The following is a 13,678-nucleotide window of genomic DNA, read 5'->3' on the forward strand; positions in this document are numbered from 1 at the left end:
TTGTCGCCTCCTGGGGATGTCGTGCTGCTGCTGGATGTCGTTATTTCATGGATTAAGGCGGTTCTAGTATATGGAGTCGTCGATACTACTGTAGAAGGAAGAAAATTCGGATCTTCAAGGCATTTGTGCTCCCTGTATTACGTCATGCTTGTGAGACAGACAATGAGGAATACCTTGGGCCGGCAAACTGAAACTTCAGTGCCATTGCAGGATTATGGGGCACCCCTGGTACGGCCAGCTGCATAAAGAGCGATTATTCTGTGAACTTGGCTCAAGGTCTTTTAACCAAACAGGACATGAAAGTCAACTGTTCTTACCTGGGCACGTGGCCCGTTTTTCTGAGGTTGATCATGTTTACATGGTGATATCTGAAACAATGAACCTGGTGTGGAGGATACCAAGGGGAGGGCTGTGAAACTTGTGGCTGGAGCAAGTTGACTCATGCCGTCGGGAAATTTTTTGGGGAAAGTTGGTGCCTGAAGGCTTGCATGGGAGGAGCCATGTGCGTGGAGTCAAAAGGTGAGTGAGGCTATGGGCTCCACGGCATTCGCCCCACGTGAATCAAGAAGTATCTTTGTGATACTAAAAGTAGAGTAATGACGATGACAGTCATGACAGAAAAAAAAGGTAAAATTAAAAACGAACAAAAAAAAAAGTTACCCTTACTAAACAGAAGCCCAATACGCGATTATCCATTTTAGCGGTGGAAAGGTAAAATTCACACACATATCTAAAGAAAATATTATCTCTATTCAGCTTGAGAAATGACCAGCGAAATGGAATGATCGTGGGATATTCGTTGACCGATACTAGCCTACCCAGCTGGAAGGTCGGTGTTAGAAAACGATGGGTAAAAACGACTAGGATACAGGGGAAAATTCTAGACTGGTTGGCTGGTGGGAATTGCTTTGGTGGCGAAATATATTAGTACATTATCAAACTAAATAATTTTTTAACCTTGTAGCTTAAGTAGGTAAAGGTTAAAAACAAACCAGTAAAATAAAATATTTAACAGTGAACATTACTCTATGGCCGTGATATATGAACAGCCATTACAACACTGAAAAAGTCTATTTTTAGCTGCTGAAATCAAAGGAACTCATGGATTAAATGGCTGATTATCAATAAGAAAGAACTCTACATTTTTTATTTGTTTATTACTGACTGTTGGAGAATAAAGAGATAAAAAGAAAGAAAAGGAAAGCCAGATGGATCGTTGAGTAACCGCTTTAATCCATCAGTATTGTTTAATATATCTGTTGCATCTCAGGACTCATTGAGGGACTTAATACAGTTTTCATTATCCTATTCACTGGGAGAGCGCTGTCTGACGTTGAGGAATATCGTCGGTATGAAACAAGAATTTAGCGTAAAATTCTTTGATCAGAGGTAAGGACTAGTGGGAAGAGGCCTGGCAGCGTATCAAACTGACATTCAGCTAGTCAGTTAACCAGTCAGTCTATCAGTAAATCATTCGATCAATCATTCAATATATTAAACTGTTCGTTAATAGATTATTGGGACTAAAACGTGGAAAACGAAAAGAAATATCAAAAATTAATATAATCGGAAGGCGCAGTACTTCGGTAAGTCATCCATTAGTAATTTCTTTTCTCTACGTAAAATAACCATTTAAAAAATCAAATGGAAATGAAAGACTGAAAGGGGGAAAAGATGGGAACTGAAAAACTGCAGTGTTGGATATATTGGAAACAATAAAGAAGTCATTAAAGGTGTATGAATACGTTATTTGTAAGATAGATATGTATGTATGTGTGTATATATACATACATACAGAGAGAGAGAGAGAGAGAGAGAGAGATTCACACACACATACATACACAGTTGTCTCATAGGCCTTACTATCGCAATGAGGTGTCTGCTCTTAATGGAAAAACTAAATCGCAGGATTACAAGAGAGAGAGAGAGAGAGAGAGAGAGAGAGAAGCTTAACTGTCAGTAATAAAACTGAATATGACCGTGTAGGACGCTAGTGGAAGAAACAAGAGACCAAGGAAACTGAATGTGTTGCTGGACTCTAACCCGTTCAATACGTGAGGGCTTTAGAAAGTAAAAAAAAAAAAAGAAATCGTTTGGAGGTTTGAATACTAATTAAGCATATCTTCGTCTTTGTGAAAAGGTAAACCGACTCTCGTTATTGTGGTGGTTAAGTTCAGAACTCTAAGAGGCGGCTGTATTTTATTTTTGACCACGTAATGCCAACAACGACGTAGGCTGGTCATCTACCCTCATCTTTTCTGAAGTATGGTAGCCTAACCTCATGTCTTTACTTCTCGCAGTGAATTACGAGTTTATTCGAACCATTTCGCTGGTTACAATGTTGAAAGTTCTCTCACTTCTATGCTTTCTGTTTCTAGTTTCTGGATTCTTCCTCATCCCATATCGTAGGTGGGAAAAAGATTATGAAGATGAGAGGAACGACGATGAGGATGATTAAGATGGGATGGAGCAGAAGGAGGAAGAGGAGGGTTATAGATGATGATGTTGAAGACATTTATTGTTGCTTGTGGATATGACTTGTATACTCTACTAGTGGCAGACTTGAATGGACATATTGATTTTAACATTAGTATTCTTTACTCCTTTCGAATATGTTCAAGAGGAAGATTATTTTCTTGAGTCTTGCTGTCTAGTACCAAATCCTTTATTGCCCTGCTAGGAGAATAGAGCCCAGGACTAGGCTACTTAGTCCAGATATATATGACAAGTGTGACTAATTACATGGTGGTAGGCGGGGGCGCTCATCATTCACTTACTCGATGTAGTGCTATTCTCGGGTTTCTGCCCCATCCTCTCTTCCTTCTATCCCTTTCTATCTTTCTCCCCGTCATTCTTTCCTCTTCCTTCTGCCTATGGGTGACTTAACACTCCCTCTTCTATCTTTCTTTCTTTCCTCTTCCTTCTGCCTGTGGATTACTCTACACTTAGTGACAAACCAATGGTTTCCTGTACACCAGGGGCTATTTATTACGCTGGGTGGTAACCAAATTACGGTGCTTGGTTGTTTAGTGGGTAATTAAGGCGCTCCAGTCCGACTGAGTCTGTGTAGGGTTATATCCTAGGGGTTGTTGGGGTTTATTGTCCATGTAATGCCACTCAGGGATGAGTGAGGCTGGTCACTTTTATCTTGAATGTCAGGACTAACTTGTCTAGCCCCGGGCTCCTACGCTTCTCTTCGGGCAACATAAGCTTGGATGGTTGATGGGTGGATGTGACCAGCTACTAACCCTCGAGTGGTATATTGTTACCCCAGCCATTCCTTGGAGTTAAATAGTTTAGGAAGCTCATCCGGCTGAAATGTCTAAACCAAACCAATCGGTAGGCGTCCAATGTATAGCATTCTTCGTATGAATTTTCCAGCCTCCACCGCAGTGTCTATTGGGTGTATTATGAATGACCTCCCAAAAGTCAAATTGCCTTTGTTCCATCAACTAGTGTGAAAGAGAAGTTTAGGGCAAGTGTAGGAGCATAATTACAAAAGTTTGAGAAGAGTGAGTGTGAGTGCCTGTTGATAGTATGATTGGAAAAGTGGGTAATGTTTGAATATATGGGGTAGTTGGACAGTGGGGTGTGTCCACTGGCGTGGATGGAAATGGTAAAGCCTTCGTGATAGCTTGTGCAGTGAAGGGCTTGGCAATAGCTAATAATCTTTTTCAGACATAAGACGATAACTATTTTACATGGAGAGTAATGATGAGGATGGGAGTCGGTTTAGATGGATGAGGTGAACGTAAGACAATGAGTGTGTGTGTGTGTGTGTGTGTGTGTGTGTGTGTGTGTGTGTGTGTGTGTGTGTGTGTGTGTGTGATCAAATGAGACGATTTGTACTGGATACTAAAGTGTGAAGAGGTTGGTGGGGTGGACTGTCTAGCCAAGAGCTACATAGCAGTGTCAAAGATAAAAGTGCAAAAGCGATGGAAAAACAGAGGAAGAGGAATACAGGAGAAATCACTTGTAAAATTAGTACAAAAGCTGCACGGGGAAGAAAGGTAGAGTGCAAGAGAGAAGTGGAGTAGAAACCGGAGATATATGATTTGGAGCATAAAGCGAAGTTGGAAGAAAACATCCGTGCACCGTGGGAGATGGTGCGTGGGGTAGTAGAAGACGTAAGTGGGTGAAAGAAACAACGTGGTGGAATGAAGTCATGAAGAGTTAATGCGAGCTGTGGATTAGAAAATAAAGCATATAGTGACTGGATACGAAGTAAAGGAATATACGATGTGGAGAGATCGAAAACAGAGTTGGGTGTTGAGAGGAGGAGAGAGGTTAAGAGACTGCTAAGAAAGATTAACAAAAAGTGGCTAAAGGTTGAGGAAGAAATTTGAGCGTAAAATGGAATGTAAGAAACTGTGTTGAAAGGGGGTCAGGCAAGTACAGCAGAAAGATCAGGGAAATGGTAGAGAAGTGAAAGATTAAGCTGGCAGAATGCTGATGGAGAAGAGAAAGTGATCTGAAGGAGAGAGCATTTTAAGAAGCAATCCTTTGAAAGGAAAGTGTAGTTACAAATAATTGTTACTTTAATGGAATGAGGATATGAACAAAGGTACTGTATTTATAGATATAATACAGCCACTATGTCCACTGTTATCACTACTTTCATAACTAACGCAACTAATGTCCCACACAGCCATACTTCCATTCATCATCCATTCCTGCATTGCCTCATCAGGAGTGTAAGGGGCTAGGGTAGTGTATTTAGTCTACCACCACTTTAAATAATTTTCATCCCTGGTAGCCACCCTTTCCCATCTCTCCGTGACCTAAATTATACCACTACTACCACAGCTACTAATAGCAATTCAGCTAACAACAACAACAACAACAACAACTACCATTACCACTACTACTACTACTAAAACTACTACTACTACTGCTATTACTGCTACTACTACTTTCTTTTTCATGTAATTCTGTGTATTTCTTTTTTTAGTAGTATCATCTCATAAGTCTGTTTTATATTCGTTTTATATTCTTGCACTATGGCGATGTTATCAGTGTGTTCGTTCAAGTGCTGCTCTTTGGTAAAGAACATTAATGTGATTAGAGGATTGACTGAAGTGAATATTGACTTAAGTCTTTTACAGGAGACATTCTTATTAAAGGAACAGTTCTGGAAGCTGGAATATGTACATGAAAATTATGAAAGTGTGGGAATTCCTGCTGTGTTCTCTGGGAGGGCAAGAGTTGCCATGGTGGGCCGCCCCGAGGGAGGATTGGCTGTTTTATATAAAAAAGGATCTAATTTTAGAATAACTCAAACATTCTTCAATGAAAGATTTATTGTTTTTAACATAGAGTTTAATTTTAATAATATTCTATTAATTAACGTTTACCTGAACAGTGATATATGGAAAGTGGCCTCCCTTGAGCAATATCTGCGGACACTTTCGGAGCTAGAGGCCATACTAACAGAATATCAATATGATACCGTATATTTTGTGGGAGATTTCAATGCCGATCCTCATTCGGGACGAACCTGGTATACTTTATCAAATTTTATGCAAGCAAATCTTCTAACATGCTTTGATGTTAACATGCTAAATAATGATACATTTACATTTGTTCGTTATGGTAACTCTGTGTGTAGATGGCTGGACCATGTTATTGGAATACAGCAAGACAAGATAATTGTGGAAAATATACAAGTGCTCGAACACATTACTGGCTCAGACCATTTACCACTATGTTTTGACCTAGTATGATATAATATAAAACATCCAACAGTCACTGCAGAAAGTTGTTGGTCAGAGGAAAAGTAACATAAAAGCTCAAAGTTTATTGCATGAGATAAATTAAATATATATGAACTGCAGTTATTACCTTTTCGGGTAGATGAGAAATTACACAATTTTTGTAACAATGCAGTGTACCAATATAGCAATACTAGATGTAGAAACAAAGATCATGTTCGTAATATTGATAAACAATGAGAGTTGATAAGCTCCACCATTTCGGTTGTGACAGAAAATTACAAGCAAGAAAGAGTTAAATTAAACAAATATAAAATTATTCCAGGGTGGAATCGTCGGGTAAAGCATTTGCACTATGTGGCCAGAGAGTGCTTCCTTCGTTGGGTTGCAATAGGTAAAGTGCATTGTACAGATGAACATAATGATATGGTACAGTCACGAAGGGAATTTATGAATGCTTTGAAAGCTTGCAGGCTGGACGAACACATAGAGATATGTAACTCAAAGAGAAATTTTAAAGACAGTTTTGGTCAGAAGTGAAGCGTGGTAAAGATAAAAGCAAAAGAGTTACTATAATTGATGGAAAAGTGAACACTTGTGATATAATTGAATTGTTTACAACTAAGTATTTACTATCTCAGCCAGAGCAAAATAATAAGTGCAGGTTCGAATTTATGAACTGCTTCAGAGATGCGTGGCGTGGTGGTGCAAGAATGTATACAACAGTCTCCCCTGTAACTCTGAGGAAAATGATTGCGAGGCTCAATCATGGGGTGGGGCATGACGGTGTTCATTCTGTCTTTCTGAAAAATGCATCCGAGGATTTTTTTTTTTTTTACAAAACTTCTCATTTATTTGACACATGTTTATCACATTGCTATATACCGCTTGAATTACTGAAAGGTAACATTACACCTATAATTAAACGCAGCAATAAAAGTACGTGCGACTCTAGCACTTACAGGCCAATTATGTAATCATCATGTTTATTAAAGCTGTTAGAGATCCTTATTTTGGATATATTAGAAGAAAAAGTAAAGCTAAATGAAAGACAGTTTGGATTCCGAAAGGACATATCCACGACTAATGCATGTTTCATAGTGAAGAAAAATATTCATACATATACTGCGTAGCTACCAGAAGTAACAATATTCTAACATTTGTTGACCTATCTAAAGTATTCGATCGAGTCAATCATTTTATCCTGGGTAGAAAACTTATAGATCAGAAAATCTCGGAGGATCTCATTTTTCTCATCATGCATTAGGCTATCTACGCAATCAGATGGCAAACATAAAGTGGCAGGGAGGCCAGGGCAAGTACGTTTGTGTGGAACACGGTGTAAGACAGAGACGTGTCCAGTCTCCGTTTTTGTTTAAGCTATACATTGATACTGTCTTATCCGACATTAGTAGGATGAATTATGGCTGGTATTTAGGTATAACTAAAGTAGATATTTTAGCGTACGCTGATGATATAGTGCTTCTTTCGGATTCAGTTGCAAACATGAATAAATTATTTGCAAGGTTTTGCTACGATATTGATACTTTAAAGCCGAAAATTAATAAGGATAAAACAATGTGCATGTTTTTATGGAAAAGCTCTTACCCGCACTGTATTCAGTTAGGTGATGACAACCTTGAGATTGTTAAAACGTATGATTACTAAGGTCACTGTCTTGCCACTGATCTGAGAGATGAAAAAGATATTGAAAAGAGATTTTAAAAATTTTATGCCAGTTTTAATAGTATTTTAAGAAATTTTAAATTATTTGATGTGAATACTTTTTTTTATTTTTATTTAACTCTTATTGTAAGCCCGAATATGGTTTATGTTTGTGGAATCACAAAAATACACCCAAATCACAGGTGTTTAAAACATTTGAAACAGCATATGCTAAATCCTTAAAACGAATGACAGATGCACCTGCCTATACTAGCAATCATGAACTGGCAGACACACACAATGTGTTGCTGCTGAGCCATTACCTGGTCCTTTCTCATGCAAGGTATGCCAGAAGACTAATAACATCCAAAAGTATGATTATAAAAAAAAAAATTACATTTTTAAGTATGGTATATTTTTATTCTTTTACAAGTAATCATTTTAAACAAACTTATGGAGTGGATGGTTTGGCCTCACCGTGGACATTTTACAAGCAAGGATTACTTGGGTACAGCGTCATGAAGAATGGAGAATGCCTGTAATCTTCCATACATAGTTTCAGTGGGTTGCCATTTTTTGTTTAGTATTATTATTTTTTAAATATTTCCTCTACTTTTATCTGTACAGTACATGCGTGTATATATATATATATATATATATATATATATATATATATATATATATATATATATAGAGATAGATATATATATTTATATATATATATATATATAGTTAGATATATATATATATATATATATAAATCTATATATATATATATATATATATATATATATATATATATATATATATATATATATATGGGTGTATGTGTATTAATGTGTATGTGTATGTATGTATATTTGTATGTGCATGTGTATGAATATGTATGTCTATGAATATATGTATGTGTGTATGTAGGTATATATGCGACGCTCCCTGCAGAAGTGAGACAAGTGACACCAACAAAAAACAAAACAAAACAAAACAAAACAAGAAAACAGCAGTTGAACTTTTGGATATCCCGGAGTCTGGGTCAACCCTTGCCTCACTACTGCATCAAGTCGTTCAAAACTCTGGGGTACCACTGTTTACTCGGCTGTCACTTTGGTAATAACGTAACATCTTATTGATTTTTTTTTTTTTTTTTAATAGTTTTCAGGAATATAGCCCTTAAAGACCATTCTGGTTCCATTTCGAGGCAAATTTGTACACAGAGGGACTCTACTGTATACACCATTTCCAGACCGATGCAAGTGATAACAGCTTCAACCTCCGGTCACTTACCTCACATCTGTAGGGAGTGCCGCAAATATATGTGTATGTATGTATATGCATGTGTGTTTATATATATTTCTTTAATGTACTTAAATATTATATGTAAATGTTTCATTTTATATTGTCCTTTTAGTCTTTTCATCTTTTAATATCCTATTTTATTCAAAAAGAATATTTTTAGATTTTTTTGTCTCCAGCTAGTCTTGTTTTTTAAAAGAGCTTTTAATTTTTAAAAATCTATTTCCATAAACAAAATTTGTTTTAGAGCTTCCTTTTAAATGGCTGTGTTCAAACAGCTACTGCCACTGCTGATGCCTGTGCCTGCTAACGAGCTACGGAGGCTCAGGCCAGAACTAAAGTATTGTTACAACTACTGCAGCATATGCGATGAATGACTGTGCATACCGAATATCATATCGCCATGTATTATATGTGTATTATCTGCATATATAAGCTATGTAGTGTCATGTACTACGAAATAAACTGAATTGAATTGAAAAACTACTGCTACTACTACTACTACTACTACTACTACCACTCTTACTTTTACTGCTACTACTACTGCAACTTTTACTGCTAATAATTTTTAACATTTTGTATTTTCATGGATTTTGATTATGCAAATTTTAATATTTTCTTAATCACCGATCTTTACTGATGTCACAGGAACATCCATTAAGTAGGTCCTTTTTTAATGATTATCATGGTATTACTGTACATTCAATAGGGATTTTGATTTATTTTTATTTTTGATGGTATATTTGTTGATTGTATGGCTTTTTAATATTTTTAATGCATACATTATTATTACCCGATTATTTTGTGCATAATATCTAACTTAAACATGCTCTATATGTCCCACTGCTGTGATTTGAAGAAAAAAAAAGTATATTTAAGATTTTATGATTGTCAGGCCTTGATGTTTTGTATTTTAATATTAAAACAAGTCTGTATACAGTATACTTGTGTATGCACCACCACCACCACAACTACACCTACTTGAATAATCTTCTTGACTATCATAATGCAGTTGTGGAGGGTCGAAGGAAAGTAAAACTTATTGCAGACCCATGCAAGGCCATGCCTCTAGCTGGTTTACGAATATTTACTTCAGTTCTGTGCAACTTAGCTGAGGAAGTCTGTAAAGTAAATGAAATTCTGCTCATAATACTGGAAATAAACATTAAGGTATTTAATACAGAAGGCTTTGTTAGAAACATAAAGACAGACATAAGTGAACTGAATTGGATACTGTATTTTGCAGAGCAGTATCGCAAATACAATAGGCTGCCAAATATAATAACAGTGATGGAAATAGAAAATATGGAAAACTTGAGAATAGACCCAGTTATCATCAACCTTAGCATCGCTTTAAAAGGCAAGGATAAACTTGGAATGAAGTAAGAGAATGCCCTGTATTATGCAGATGTAGTGAAGCAGACAAAATCTCAAGATTCCAGTTGAAATTGTAATGTCCCCTTAATTAACAGCTGTGGAGTAGTGGGAGTTATGGATGATCTCAGGGGCGGCATAGCTGTGTGGTGGATGGTGCCCAGGCTTGTGGGCGCGGCCGTGCAGTGGAATGTTGTGAGGCTGGTGGTGGTGTTAGAACTGATACCCCAATTTCTTGAGTCACCGGCTCACGTACTGTGGCGATCACCAAGACCGTATGTAGTCATCCACTTCAACCTGCTACCTCGAATTCTCCTGAGGGGACATTGGCATGCAGATGGGAAGATGAACACGGTAAGGAATGGGTGACGGTAGAATTCCTTAACAAGAGAAGGATGACCAGCTCGGGTGTTACGGTCAGAAACAACTTTCGAGGTGTAACTCTGCCGAGAAAAGTAGGTGTTCATTCAAAGCTGTGGTAAGATATGTGAATTTGTTCCTTGTAAGAATTGGCAAAGAAATGTGGAGTGTATAAAAGATTACATATTTGATACTTCTGTCACAGAAATTTTGTCTCGAAAACAGAAATACTGTCACAGAAATTCAGTGTCTAGGATAACATATTATGTTAGGGGTATCTGATAGAAAGAAATTATTCCATGCTGATCTAAGGCCTAACAATATGGCGACTGATAAATTATATCATTTAGGATGAGAACATAATACTGTAAACGTACCTCTTCATAATTTTTGTTTATTGTTCTTTTTTATCCAGGTGTGCTTTTAATTCCACCTTATTGTGTGAATTTCCTAAATCTTTTTGTATATTATTTTACCGAACTGCATCTTGATATTTTTTAGAATTCATTCTTCAGAGCATTCCAGTATGTTTATATGGTACTTTTAGAAATTTTATTTTTCTTGTTTGTGAATTTCTTTTATTATATAATAGTATTTTTTATGAAATATTCTTTATACTTTTCAGTAATATATATATATATATATATATATATATATATATATATATATATATATATATATATATATAGTATATATGGAGCCTCAGTGGTAAAGTGTGCGTTTTTGTACACTGAAGAATGAGGGTTCGCACCCCGCAGGGGTAATAAACTTTGGATGCGTTCTTCTGGCCACATACTGCATTGGCGGACATAAGGGGTGCTGTGGTTGAACCAGTGTCGCATACTATAAAATATGCTTGCACCCAGTCGGCTTGTGTGGGCCGATTACACTTGGTTCACAAACTACACACACATCCAAAGCCACTCCAACACTACAATAATTTTCTCACCCTACATACAATCCCTACCAGACAGCCTAAGCCACTTGGTAGAGATACATTGGCTGCATCGTCATCATTTCGGTCGGGATAGGCCGGTGCTGCAGTGGACACTCAAACGGCTGAGATGATATATATATATATATATATATATATATATATATATATATATATATATATATATATATATATATATATATATATATATATATATAGATAGATAGATAGGTAATCTTAGATAGATAGATAGGTAATCTTAGATAGATAGATAATCTTTTTATTTGGTCCATAGAAATACAGTTACAGAAAATTCCTAGTATACAAGATATGACCTAGCTCTTTGATGAAAAATTTCATCTTATAAGAGCCAGTGAATATTTTATATATATATAAATGTTTTCCATCATTGGATTATTCTGGGACACTGAGAGGCAATAGGCAATACATACATACATATACATATACATATACATATACATATACATATACACACACACACACACACACACGCACACACGCATATATACATATATAAACATATATAGTTTCAAGTTTTGTTATGTTGATTGTCAGCTATATTAATTTTATTTACTGGCTTTTGATAACTAATTATTGTTGAGAATGTTGTACGGGACTATGAGCTACATATGATTTTATAAGGTACTTTTTTAGACTGCTTTTAAAGTTATCTACAGTAGTTTTTTTTACTATGTCGTCTGGCAGGGAATTGAATATTTTTGCACCATGATACCTAATATTACTCTGAAATTGTAAAGACGGCATGAAAGGTACAACTAAACGTTCTGTATTTCTATAATGGTATCTTGTAGGTGGAGTGGGTACAAAGAATAAGTTATTGTAAACAAGTCCATTAATGCATTTATACACATATACTGCACATACCAGTTCATTGATTTCTTTCATCTTAAGTATGTTATTATTATAAAATATATCATTCGTGTGCTCGTAGCGGCCTACTCGTTCGATTGCCCTCATGATTTGCTTCTGAGCTGTTTCTAAAGGTTTCAGAGCTGTTTTACTTGCCGCTCCCCACACTGCATGACAATATACTAAATAGTATACACTAATGAATAATTTATCAAAATCATTGACTGTTTGTTTAATTTATTCCTTGTTTGATATATAATGCCACAGTACCTTAATACTTTATTTCTAATTTGGGTGATATGCTTATTCCACAGTAATTTATTGTCTAATACTATACCCAAAAATTTGGTTTCTGTTACTTCTTTAATGCTGTTATTATTGATAACTACTTGAACACTGTGATTTATTTTCTTATGTCTGTGGAATACAATAAAGTAAGTCTTATTTATATTTAATGTTAGCTTATTGGCTGAAATCCACTGTACCACCTTAGATATTTCTTCAGTTAAGGTATTTGTAAGAGTGTTTATATTACTGTGGCTTAAGTAGAAAGTACTGTCATCAGCAAATAGTACATGTTTTAACCTTTTTGTTGCGTTTGTGATATCGTTGAGGTAGATTAAAAATAATACAGGCCCTAAGATCGAGCCTTGTGGCACCCCTACATTTATTTCAGTAGTGGAAGATGTTTGATTATTAAAATAAACAAATTGTTTACGTTTAGCCAGATAACTCAGGAACCAGTCAAGTGCTTTCCCTGTAATACCATAGTGTGTCAATTTCTCAAGTAATATTGTATGGTCCACTGTATCGAAAGCCTTGGTTAAATCCAGAAACAGACCTATGGTGAACTCGTTTTTATCAAAGGCTGACAAAATGTGATCGGTGAAAGACAAAAGAGCATCTTGTGTGGATCTCCGTCTACGGAACCCATACTGATCATCGGAGAGCATACCTCTTTCTTCTAGAAAATCAATTAATCTGTCACAGACTGGCCTCTCAATAATTTTACTTAAAGAAGGCAGGACCGAAACAGGCCTATAATTTTCAGGTGTATCACGAGGGCCCGACTTGTGTATTGGTATTACTCTCGCTAACTTCAACTGATCAGGAAAGATTCCAGTAGCAAAAGACAAATTACATAAATGAGTTAAAATAGGACACAAAATTGTTATAGACCTCTTCAGCACCTTCACAGGAATATTGTCATGCCCAGCGGCTGAATCACGCATATATATATATATATATATATATATATATATATATATATATATATATATATATATATATATATATATATATATATATATATATATATATAAGTCCGCTTTTTTCTTTTTTTTTTTTTTGTAACTTTCTGCACATACTTCAACAATGGATTGCCGATATATGAAGGTATGTTCTTACAACTGTTGTTCCCTTGTAATGGTAACTGATGTTTAAGGGAGGC

This window comes from Coenobita brevimanus, chromosome 53 (assembly GCF_032717465.1).
Source record: "Coenobita brevimanus isolate Jiangsu-jjx chromosome 53, ASM3271746v2, whole genome shotgun sequence".
In the NCBI taxonomy this organism is placed as follows: domain Eukaryota; kingdom Metazoa; phylum Arthropoda; class Malacostraca; order Decapoda; family Coenobitidae; genus Coenobita; species Coenobita brevimanus.